The sequence below is a fragment of the Papaver somniferum genome, chromosome 8 (assembly GCF_003573695.1).
Source record: "Papaver somniferum cultivar HN1 chromosome 8, ASM357369v1, whole genome shotgun sequence".
Classification (NCBI taxonomy): domain Eukaryota; kingdom Viridiplantae; phylum Streptophyta; class Magnoliopsida; order Ranunculales; family Papaveraceae; genus Papaver; species Papaver somniferum.
Genome location: NC_039365.1, coordinates 4,080,078 through 4,093,706, shown reverse-complemented (window position 1 = coordinate 4,093,706; position 13,629 = coordinate 4,080,078). Strand labels below are relative to the sequence as shown.

The 13,629-nt window shown below is 36.4% G+C and overlaps 1 non-coding gene across 1 annotated transcript; it reads right to left on the bottom strand.

Moving 5' to 3' along the window:
• Positions 1-3,325: 3,325 nt before the first annotated feature.
• Positions 3,326-3,416, bottom strand: LOC113307055. The gene has a single exon (XR_003339022.1). It is a non-coding gene; the product is annotated as a small nucleolar RNA SNORD96 family (small nucleolar RNA).
• Positions 3,417-13,629: the final 10,213 nt, after the last annotated feature.

Sequence of the window (13,629 nt, the reverse complement as noted above, 5' to 3'; positions counted from 1 at the left end):
GAATCTACACAACAATCTGTTAAAAAGAAGATGCTAAAATGCACGGCAATGGAATATGAGACCATCTGAGATGGTAAAGTCCAGATAAAAATCAGACAAACCAGAAACATACTCAGTAAGATGAGAGAAAAAGTATTATGATCGGTGAATACAAACATCATACTACAATCCATGCTGCTGCTGCTGAGTTTGTTCATACTCACAAATCATAATAATTTCTCCTCTCATCTAGTTCGGTATTATTTTCCAGATATATCATCATATTTCACATATAAGACTTAAACAATCATCACCGAGAAACACTGAGTAGAAGTGACATAAACAGATTACTAATATAAAAGTCCAGATAAAAATCAGATAAACTAGAAATATACTCAGTAAGATGAGTGGAAAATCAGTATGAACGGTGAATACAAACATCATATTACAATCTATTCTGCTGCTGGTGCTGAGTTTGTTCATACTCACAAGTCATACCGACTTTTCCACTCATCTAGTTTGGTACTCCTTTCCAGGTATATCATCATATTTCACATACAAGACTTGAACAATCATAACAGTGAAAACTCTTAAACAGGACCAACTGTTGGATTACTGAAAAAAACCAGAAAAAATAACCAAAAAGATGGGAGGAAAATCATTGCGCATGGTGAATACAAACATCAAATTATCCTAGTCCCATTTTGTTTAGTAGTCACAACACCCAATGATTTATCCTCCCACCTAATTTTGGAACTCTTTTTCTCCAGTAATACCATTTTTTCGCAACACTACCTATGAAATTTCTGATAAGCTGCAAAATACAGAGCCTCGGACAACTAGCCAAAGTTTAACAGCATATGATTCAAATTACACACACATCTGTGTAGAAAAGAAAGTAATCTAAGAGATTGAACTGAATGAAAAAACATAGAACCAGGTTGAAAGATAAAATAAGATCAAAACACATAAACAAAATAAACATGAGCTGAACTCAGAACTACTGAAACACTAACTCAAATATGGAGATGAAATGAAGGAGAGATTTGATATGACATCTAGGGTTTCGGAAGGAGGGAGGGAAAGGGAGGTTGGGTAGGGGTTTATATAGAAGAAAATGAAGACCAAGCCAGAACTATTGGGAATTTATGGTGGCCACTTATGATCAACTATAAATGACAAAGCTCCTGCAACTAGCTAGGCCACTTATGAACTGATCTGCCAACAATAAATTCATTTGAAATTCATTAGGTGGCAGCATCTATAAATGCAGCAACTGATGCAACTACAAAAGTCACTCCAGTCCAGAATATATTGGAATAGAAGTGCTAGAAAAGGATTTGGGGATTTTAGTCATATATAGCAGCAATTCATCTTGGAACCACTTGGTGCTATGTCCAACAAATTTTGTTGAAGTTGAATTACAAAATTATTGGAGAATCACACAAAAGACTAGTTAATTTTCAACTGTTGAATTGTGCAAATGGCATAAAAAGATAATGTAATGTGCCACTGTATGAGGGTTTTAAAATTGAGTTTTGCGTTTTAAAGCTGTGAGAAATATGGACCATGGGGTAGCAACATTTGTCTAGCCTGAAAGGTGGTCCAAGCAACCAGAACTTCGTCAAAACCTTAGTTAATACTACTTCCGCTCACAATTTAATGCATAGATCAATGGTCCATGTTCCATACAACATCCACAGGAAGTGCTACTTCGTTTTCGTCCTTTTGCACTTTGGCATAAGATAGTCACATCACAGCAGATACAAATGAAAGCCAACTTATTACCAAAATCATGGTTTGGGACACCAAAGAAACATAGTAGGACATTTTTTAACAGTAAATGATTCAGATGAGTTAGATTCCGATTAATAAAATTTGTTATCAATCAATGATCATATTTATGAGCTTATCATTATAAATAAAAAATGTAATGAAATTGGCGCGAAAAATTCAGCGACTTATATAGAATTGCCAAGCTAACTATAATTGACATGTAGGTGCTCGAAAGATTCAGCTATAGAGCGACCGGCCAACTTGGAGCTGCGTGGGTATCCTGTATCCATATCAAAATTGTTCTTTCCTTACTCCAATCAATATATTAGTTACCCCTTCTTAACTTCTCTGAAACACAATTGAGCGGCAAACAAGAGAACAACCTAAAGATCTGAGCCCAGCAGATGTTAATATTTATGGTGGCCACTAATGACCTGAGCTGCAACTATAAATGACAAAGCTTCAACTAGGCCACTTATGATCTGAGCTACAACTATAAATTCATCTGATGAAATTTATGAGGTGCAACCATAAAATTCAATAGCACCAGGCATTATCCATAAAGTCATTATATGGGGAAAATGAAAAATGTGTTGTGCACATTGTTTTGCCAATCTAAGTAAGACTTTGAATTTAGCATCTTTGCGAAAATCGAATACTACCAAAAGAATGCAAGGAAAGGTGTAAACATAGTCTGTGCAGCAGCTGTAAGGACAAACAAAAGGAAAAATGAGAATTGAAAACAAATCCGTATTCCAAACCAAACACATGATAAGTAGTAATGCGATTCCTGGCCTACGAAGACTAAAACGCAACTGAAAGAGCTAGAGACAATATTGTAAAGAGCAAAAGTACAGATTTGTCACCTGCAATAAGAAAACTGGACCCTTCTGGTAACCTTATTAATTTATGTTTTGTTAAGGAAATAAATTAAGCTAATTAAACACTTTGTTAATTCTTATCAGGCAAGTGACTTCTATACTTTTGGAAGTTATCAAAATTATTTCAAAAAACACCTGCAGAAGTAAAACACAAAATTAATTAAGGCATTGGGATTTGGGGTCTGTCCAAATTTAAGGTGATTTGAAATCACTTAGTCCTGGGTCTGACCACATGTCCAAATTTAAGTGATTTGCAGTCCAAGGCAGAATACATAGTTTCTTATTCAAACTTTCAGTGCACTAAAAAACAAGTAAAGGTGTGTATTTCCAAGCTGGGTATCCATATCAGACATATCATAGTTTCTGCCATTGATTTTCTCAAATTACAAATTACAACTAAATTAATCCAAATTAAACCATTGCAACTCATCAGGGAGAACCATTGATTTAGAAGTGCAGAACTATTACCAGATATGGTACTTTGATGTATGATCGGGATAAGGCAAACTTTACTACACTCTACAATCTATACTTGCAAGCATTCAGCACAGCGGGTCACAAATACAGTTCTTATGGATTTGAGGATTTCATAACCTTCATGTAACTGGGAACTACTCTATAGCTACAAGCCTACAACTAAACAAGCTCAACAATTTATAAAGAATATGGACAATGAAATTAAAAGTTAAAAGCCTCAGAATTGCAGAATATGTCACCATGGCCTTAAGCCATTCAGTCCTCAAAGATGGTGTTCTTCATATTTGGTATCCTCACAGGCTACATTCAAAATGAACATGATAAAATATATGTCTCATGGCCAGTCCAAAGACGTAATGGCCACAACGCAGCTCCCCAAAGCAGTGGAATATGAGACCACCTGAGATGGAGATCTTTCAACCACCAACACATCAGGTTTTTTCTATTGATGTTTACAAATGGATTGTACAAACATAACATGTTTACTCCAATCTTTGAAGGAGAGGTTTTCCAAAATCTCCCAAGCCGATACCGTACAAGTATCAAAACGAATCGCTAATCTAAAATCCAGATAAAGATCAGATAAACTAGAAAAATACTCAGAAAGATGGGAGGAATATCATTATGATCAGTGAATACAAACATGAAATTAATTGAAAATCATGATGTACGCTACTGCTGCTGAGTTGGTTCGTACCCACAGAATGTTCACATGCATTTTTAAATGCAGGTAACTTTGGTCTTATGAACAAGTCTTGTGTACAAGACATATCTATCATGCATTTATGAATGCATTTGTTTTAGTGTAGGAAATGAATGGACAAATGATGTTCACATGTATCTCTTTCCTTGGGTCATATATTGACCATGTGAAGATAGACAATATATAACTTTAAGAAAAACTTTAATGTTAATGAAATCAAAGAGATAGAGAGGAAATACTTCCCCATCTCCGTTTCAAACAAAATCAAATCAAACAATCAAACTTATTCAATCAAATTACTAACAATTGTTATCAGAGCATAGATCAAGTGAATCTGATCTTGGAGAGTGAAAAAAATCAATTTCTATCCATTAAATCTCAAAAATCAGCAACATTTAAAATTCTCAAGAACTAGATCCAAAAAAGAAAAATCCAATTTCTTCAATCAATCACCAACCAAATCAATGGCAAGTACTAGCAATTCAAGTTTATACATTCAACAACCATCAATACCTCTTTTCCATAGAGAAAATTATGATTTTTGGGCCATCAAAATGAAGACCTTGTTCATGTTACAAGATGTGTGGGAGATTGTACAAAGTGGGTATGATGAAATTGAAGATACATCAACTCTAGATCAAGACCAAAAGAATTTACTTAAGGAGAGTAGGAAGAAGAATGCTAAAGCATCCATGTACATCCAACAAGGAGTTGGAGACACTATTCTTCCAAGAGTAACTCATTTTCCTAAAGGTAAAGAAGCTTGGGATATTCTTCAAAAGGAATATGGTGGTAATAAGTGAAGAGAATTGAAGTTTGAATGACAAAGAATACTATTACACTCTCTTGAATTATATCGAGCATATTACATTGCGTTTTATACAGGATGTGAATATCTTTCTAAAGATAAGTATTACAGCATATATGCAAAGGATATAAATATCTTTCTATACATAAACCTATAGAGATATTACAGGATTAATTGGTGCCCTTCTTCTACGGATCTGGAATATTCTCCTCCACAATAAATTCATCCTCATTACTGCCTATATTATCCCCAACGGTCAACAGATTCTCATTACGCCCCCTCAAGCGAGAGGGTATCGACAGTACACCGAGCTTGCTGCGTAAAGACTGAAATGCGCTTTGCGGCAATGGCTTAGTTAGCAAGTCAGCTAGCTGGGATGTAGTGGACACATATCGAGTAATAAGCGAACCATCAACAATAATAAGGTAAGAGAATTAAATTACATTCTTATAGAAGGGATTTTGAGAATCTTAAATTGAATGAGAATGAATGCTTGAATGAATTTTCTTCAAGAGTTGTTGAAATTGTTAATAATATGTTGATGTATGGTGAGAAGATGGAAGAAAGAAGAATTTGTGAGAAGATATTGATTTGCTTGCCGGAGCAATTTGAACCCATTGTGGCGGTTTTGGAAGAGAATAAAGATTTCTCTACATTAAAGTCACAAGAATTATGGGCTTCCTTGAAGGTGTATGAGCAAAGGTTGTCAAGACACACCGAAAAATCAATTGAGAGTGCTTTTCAATCAAAATTGAACTTGAACTCAAAAAATTCAGCAATGAAGAAGAATGAGTACAAAGGTGAATCAACATCTAACTTCAAAGGAAAAGGAAAATGGAAGAAAGGAGGAGCAAGCTCCAACAACTACACAAAGAGTGATTCTTCACAAGCACCAAAATGAAAATTTTTGCAACAAGAATGGTCATTTGGAGAAGAATTGTTGGAACAAAGGAAAACCCCAATGCTATCATTGCAAGAAGTATGGGCATTTGGAGAAGGATTGTAGGTACAAAGGTGAAGAACAAGCCGGTAGAGCCGAAGAGAAAGAAGAAAAACAAAATTTATTTTATGCTTGTCAAAGTGCTATGAAGACTTCCAAAAGTGAAGTGTGGTTTGTGGATAGTGGTTGCACAACTCATATGTCCGGTGAAAAAAGCTTGTTTGTTGATATGGATACATCCGTAAATTCTCTAGTGAAGATGGGTGATGGAAATATGGTTCAAGCTAATGGAAGAGGGACAATTTGTGTGCAAACTATCAATAGAGCAAAATACCTTAGAGATGTGTTATATGTTCCGGATTTGGCACAAAACTTGTTAAGTGTTGGGCAAGTTGGGTATGCCGTTCATTTTGAAGATGGGTATTGCACCATTTATGACAAGAAGCACAACAACAAGAGACAAGTGATGAAGAATATCAAGATGGAGAAGAATAGAAGTTTCCCAATTGTGTTTGAAAAGGAGAAAAATGTTGCATTGAGGATGGAAACCATTTACGAAACATGGTTATGGCATAAAAGACTTGGACATTTGAATTTTAATGGTCTCAACGTGCTTTCCAACAAGAACATGGTGCAAGGACTTCCACAACATATCAACCACAAAGATGGAGTGTGTGAAGGTTGTACACTTGGGAAGCAACATCGCCAACCATTCCCAAAAGGCGTAGCAGGGAGGTCAAAAGAACTTCTTGGTTTGGTACATACCGATGTGTGTGGACCAATGAAGACACCAACTCATGGAGGTAATAGATACTTTATCTTATTCATTGATGATCTTAGTCGTATGACTTGGGTGTACTTCATGAGACAAAAGTCCGAGGTTTTTAGCATCTTCAAGAAGTTCAAGAGCCTTATTAAAAAGCAAAAAGGTCACTACATCAAAGTTTTGAGTGATAGAGGCAAAGAGTACAACAATACAGAGTTTGATAAATTTTGTGAAGATGAAGGCTTGGAAAGGTAACTAACCGTGGGTTATACTCCTCAACAAAATGGTGTTTCCGAGAGAAAAAACCAAACCGTGATGGAGATGGCGAAGTTCATGCTTCAGGACAAGCGTATTCCTAAAGTTTTTTGGGCCGAAGCCGTTAACACAGCCGTCTACTTGATGAATAGGTGTCCAACAAAATATGTATGGGATAAAACTCCTTTTGAAGCATGGAGTGGGAGAAATCCATCCGTAAGACATCTCAAAGTTTTTGGTAGTGTGTGTTATTCTCAAATTCCAAAGGTGAAGAGAACAAAGCTTGATGAATCAAGTGAGAAGTGTATATTTCTTGGCTATAGCCTCCAATCAAAAGGTTATAAGTTGTATAGCTTGAAGAACAACACAATTATTACAAGCCGTGATGTGTTATTTGATGAAGGAGCTTCATGGAATTCGGAAGAAGGTAAAATTGAGAAGAGAACCATTATTGTTGATGAAGAGCAAGAAAATTCAGCAACAAATGAAGTTGAAGAAGGTGAATAAGATGAGGAAGAACTACCTCAAACACCACCAAATACAAGACAAGGAGCATCTCCAAGCATGTCTCCAAGTACTAGTGCATCAACATCACCACCGTAGGCACCAAAGAAGTTGCGAAGGTTAAGTGAAGTGTATGAAAGATGCAACTATTGTGTGGTTGAACCGGAAAATTTTGAAGAAGCATCAAAAGAACCGGTTTGGTTAAAATCTATAGAAGAAGAAGTTTTTGTCATTGACGAGAACGATACATGGGAGAAGGTAGAAAGGCCAAGTGACAAAGAAGTTATTGGTGTGAAGTAGATCTACAAGGTGAAGTACAATGAGGATGGTACGGTTCAAAGATACAAAGCAAGGTTGGTGGCAAAGGGCTACTCACAACAACCCGATATCGACTACAATGAAACGTTTGCACTGGTTGCTCGTCTTGACACCATTAGAGGCGTGATTGCTATAGCGTCTCAAAGAGGTTGGTTACTTTATCAACTTGATGTCAAATTGGCCTTTTTGAATGGAGAACTCCATGAAGAGGTCTACGTAGCACAACCACAAGGTTTTGTAGTGGATGGAGAAGAAGACAAAGTATACGAGTTGAAGAAAGCTTTGTATGGTCTAAAGCAAGCACCAAGAGCATGGTACAGTAAGATAGATGGTTACTTCAAAAGGAAAAACTTCAACAAAAGCATGAATGAGCCAACATTATATTTGAAGACACAAGGTACATCTATTCTCATTGTTGCTTTATATGTTGATGATCTTATCTTTACGGGTAATGATGTTCATATAATTGAACAATTCAAGAGAGAAATGATGATGAAATAGGAGATGAGTGACATGGGTTTGCTCAAGTACTTCCTTGGTATAGAAGTTCATCAAAGTGAAGATGGAGTGTTCATTTATCAAAGCAAGTATGCCGAAAAGGTGTTGAAGAAATTTGGTATGCTTGGTTGTAACCCCACATCTACACCACTTGTAGTGAATGAGAAACTCAAGAAAGATGATGGAGGAAGAAAAGTTGATGAGACTTAGTGTATAAGTCTTAGTTGATGAGACTTAGTGTATAAGTCTTATTGGAAACTTGTTGTATCTTATACATACAAGACCAGACATCATGTTTGCTTCAAGTATGCTTTCTAGGTTCATGAGTTCACCTAGTCATTTACATCTTGGCGCGGCAAAGAGGTTGTTGAGGTACATACAAAGAACAATGAATTTTGGAATCATGTATTCAAGAAATTTGGATGTCAAATTAGTTGGCTATAGTGATAGCGACTTGGGAGGGTGTATTGATGACATGAAGAGTACATCGGGTTATGATTTTTCTCTTGGTTCGGGAATATTCACATGGGCATCGAAGAAGCAAGAAACCATAGCTCAATCCACGACGGAAGCGGAGTACATTTCGGCATCAATAGCTACATCTCATGTTGTATGGCTAAGAAGAATTATGGAAGACATTCAAGAGAAGCAAGAAGAAAGCACCGTAATTTTTTGTGACAAAAAATCGGTAATTGCTATGTCCAAAAATTCGGTTAAGCATTGTAGAGCAAGACACATTAAACTCAAGTACCATTTCATTCGAGAAGCGGTTGAAGATGGTAAAATTGAACTCAAGTATTGCAAGACGGAAGACCAATTGGCGGACATATTCACCAAGGCACTTCCCAAATGTAAATTTCAAAATTTCCGTGAGCTGCTAGGAGTTGGAGAACATCACATTAAGGAGGAGACTGTTAAGAGTTAATGTAATGTTCACATGCATTTCCGTGAATGCATCTATTTTAGTGTAAGAAAATGAATGGACAAATGAGGTCTACATGTATCTCTTTCCTTGGGTCATATATTGACCATGTGAAAAGAGAGAATATATAACTTTAAGAAGAACTTTAATATTAATGAAATCAAAGAGATAGAGAGGAAAAACTTTCCGTATCTCCATTTCAAACAAAATCAAATCAAACAATCAAACCTATTCAATCAAATTACTAACGAACACAATGATATCTTCTCTCATCTAGTTCGGTACTGTTTTCCAGAGATATCATCATATCAATTACCTAAACAGAACAGTAATCTAAAATCCTGATAAACTAGAAACATACCCTTGAAATCAGACAAACCATAAACATACCCAGTATGATGAGAGGAATATTATTACGATCTGTGAATACAAACATGAAATTACAATAAACTTCAAATCCTGATCTGTGCTGCTGATGAGTTTGTTTATATACGCACAAGGCGTAATGAATTTTCCTCTCATCAAGTTTGGTATTCATTTCCATAGATATCATCATATTTCACATAAACTGTGAAAAACTCCTAAACATGACAAAAAGAAGATTACTGAAAAAATCAAGAAAGAAAAAAAAACCAAAAAGATGGGAGAAAAATCATAATGCATAGTGAATACAGACATCAAATCCTCACTAATCCTTGTCCAAACTAAGCCCCATCTGTTTGGTACTCACAGTACATTATGATTTTTCCTCTCACCTAATTCTGGTGCTTCCTTTTTCTCCGGTAACACCTTCTTTGCCAGTAAAATGCAAAATACAGAGCCTCAGACAATCAGCCAAAGTTTAAAAACATATGATTTAAATTACACACACAGCTGTGTAGAAAAGAAACTAATCTAAGAGACTGATGAACTGAATTCAAAAAAAAATAAAAATAAAACCACTTTGAAAGATAAAGAAAGATTAAAACATGTAAATATAAGATACATGAGTATGAACTGAACTCAGAACTACTGAAACATGGAGATGAAATGAAAAAGAGATTTGATATGACATCTAGGGTTTCTGAAGATGGGTGGAAAAGGAAGGTTGGGTAGGGGTTTATATTGACAGAAGAAAATGAAGGCAACAATAAATGACAAAGCTCCCTAGACCACTTATGAACTGGTCTGCAACAATAAATTTACTAGGTGGCAGCATCTATGGATGTAGCAGGCGGTGCACCTACAAAATTGATTTCACTCCAGACTATATTGGAATTGGAATGCTGGAAAAAAGTGAAAAGGGATTGGGTAGTTTAGGCATATAGCATTTCATCTTGGAACCAGTTGGTGCTATGTCCAACAAATTTTATTGAAGTTGAATTACAAGATTCATGGAGAATAACTCAAAAGACTAGTTAAGTTTCAATTCTTGAATAGTGCAAATGGCATAAAAGATAATGTAATGTGCCACTGGATATAAACCAACCATAGATCATAGAGATTATCGGAGTAATCTACCTTATAATCTCAGTTCTGAGAGGGAATATAGAATTAATGTGAAAGTACCCATCCAAGAGTGAACATAAGAAGAAAAAAGGAATGGAGCCAAATTTAACAGCCAAGCAATTCCATGCAAGTGGAAGTCCGTTTCTGCCAGTGCATCTGTAACATAAATGTCTTCTTTCGTTAAAATAGTCATAATTCTGGGAATAACCAAAGACTCGAAGTCTCTCCTTTAATGTACCAGTAACTAGCTCCCTAAGCATCTGCAAAAACATGAAAATGAATATAGACATCTTCGCTCTTAATTTATATCTGAAGCAACATCCTATATTCGAAGTGTCATTCCAAACGATTGGTGGTAGTACCGTTGGCCTTAGCCTTAAAGAAAATGCTAGGAGACTATGTGGAAGATCAAAAATATTGGTACGAAGGAAAGAAGGACCCCGGAGTTGTTCATATCCCTTGGTGATGATGTTATAGGTCCAAACGTACTTGTCGTAACCGAGAATAACCACATTTTTTTCTACTGGACTGAAACCCAAAATCCTCAATTGTGTAATCAAATCAATCTTACCTGTTCCACCAATCAGCAAAGTTTCTTCCATTTCTGCTAACATGTCATTAAATTTATCATCCTTGTACAACAAACACCAGTCTTCCTCGAGCACCCAAACACTCAAACTCCTCTCCATTTCCTTGACTACAGCATAAAAACAAATCAATCCTTCTGATTCCCCGAGACGATGACGTAATTTGAGATCACCATGTGTTCCTCCGTCGGGGAAATTGATCAGCCTACCCTCATACTGGCAGGTTTCATGGTTGTTGTTTCCATTCATATTAACTCAAACTTAAGGTTCACTCTGAAATGAATTATTTTCATATGTTCTTCTCACCAATGTGGTGGGTATATATAGATTACAATATCTCTCAATGTGTTTGCAGTATCCATGAAACACGCATGTCAGGATAAGAAGATAAAAGAATAGATAACATGCATGGCAGGGAGTCAGGGGAAAAGCAGAAAGAAGAAAGAAAAAGAGAAAAGGAACCTCACAATTCCTTTAAGTGTTCACACTATCACCTCCTTTACTAATTATTTAACACTCTCCCTCAAGTTGGTGTGTATATATCACATATGCCCAACTTGATAAGTGAATCATTAAATATATTGTTTGATAGGCCTTGGTCAAAATGTCCGCCAGTTGTTGTGTCGTACGAACATACGACACTTCAATAATTTTTTTATTCGAGCTTCTCATAGATGAATTTCCTATCAATTTCCACGTGCTTCGTTCGGTCATGTTGTACCGGATTTTCTGCAATTTTGATTGTTGACTGGTTATCACAAAATATCTTCATAGCCTTTCCTTCGATAGGGAAACCGAGCTCCCATATAAGCGTTTTCAACCATAATAATTCAAAAATTCCTTTTACCATTGCCATGTATTCTTCTTCAGCACTTGACAAGGAAACAACATGTTGTTTCTTAGATTTCCAAGTTACTTAGTTACCACCGACGAAGGTAACATACCCAGATGTCGATCTTCTCCTATCACCTTTGCCTCCCCAATCTAAGTCAGTATAACCTGATACATCGAGATGTCCATGATTTGAAAACAACAAACCTCTTCCCGATGCACACTTCAAATATCTTAGTATCCTTATGACTGCATCCATGTGTTGTTGACCCGGATTATGCATAAATATGCTTACAACACTTACAGCATAAGCAATATCAGGTCTTGTATGGGAAAGATAAATCAAACAGGCAACCAACCTCTGGTATTGTCCTTTGTCAGCTGGTACTTGATCAGAACACTCTTAAAGACCATGTTTTGTTCCATAGGAGACCCAACTGTCTTGCAACCAAGCATACCTGTTTTCTTCAACAAGTCAATCACATATTTTCGTTGAGACAAGAAAATTCCCTTTTTAGATCGACTAAATTCAATACCCAAGAAGTATTTAAGTCCACCCATATCCTTCATATCAAACTCAGAATACAAACAACTCTTCAGTTTATCCATCTCTTCATGATCATTTATCGTTACCACCATATCATCTACATAGATGATAAGCACAGTTATCTTGTCACCTACTCTTTTTATGAACAAGGTATGATCAACGTTACTTTGTGTGTACCCGAATTCCTTCATTGCTAGACGAAATCTACCAAACCAAGCTCTAGGAGACTGATTTAAACCATATAAGGCCTTTTTTAGCTTACAAACCGCGTTTGCAACGTTCAGAGCATTATAACCGGGAGGTAGTGTCATGTAGACTTCTTCTTGCAAATCACCATGTAAAAAAGAATTTTTTACATCATATTGTCGTAGCGGCCAGCCTAAATTTTCCGCTAAACGAAACAATACTCGAATAATGTTGATTTTTGCGACAGGAGCAAATGTCTCTTGATAATCAATACCATAAGTCTGGGTAAACCCTTTAGCCACAAGTATTGCTTTGCACCTATCAATAGAGCCATATGGATTATGGTTGATAATATATACCCACCTGCAGCCAACTAGTTTCTTCCCTTCTGGTAATGATACTATTTCCCATGTACCATTTTCCTCTAGTGCGACCATCTCTTCTGTCGTCGGATTAGCCCACTTTGGATCACGTATGCTTCTTTGACATTTCTGGGAATGGTAATATCTTCCATCTGTTTGACAAATGCTTTGCCATCTTCTGACAATCTATGAGTAGACATGTAGTTTGCAATTGGGTATCTCACCTTCTTTATTGGTTCGGGTGAAAAACGATCTGGTGGCACTCCACGATTATTCCGTTGTGGCAACTGATACCTGTTTTTCTCAGTTAATTCGCAAGAATTGTTAGTATTAATCACAAAATCTATGTTTACCTCAGGAACATCATCAGGAGGATAACTGGTTGTAGGTATTGTTGTTTAAGAAAGAGGAGGGGTCTTTGACAACGAGTGTTTCTCCCTCTTGAACTGTTTCATCGGTTTGCATAGTAGTCGGACCGAAAGGAGCAGGTAAATTACTTGAACCTTCGTTAATGATGGAATGATGTATCTCACAATTAGATGGAAACAAATCTATCCAATTCAACTCTTCAATGTTGTTCTCTCCCTGAAGAGGAGAACTAGGATCATATGTTGAGTAGAACTTCTCATGCTCAGAGAAGGTAACATCCATGCTAACATAAAATTTGTGAGAAAGAGGATGATAACACCTGTAACCCTTTTGAAACAGATGATAACCAACGAACACTCACTTTAGATCACATGGGTCAAGCTTGCTGCGCAAATGTTTTAGTATGTGGACATAAACAAAACAACCGAACAC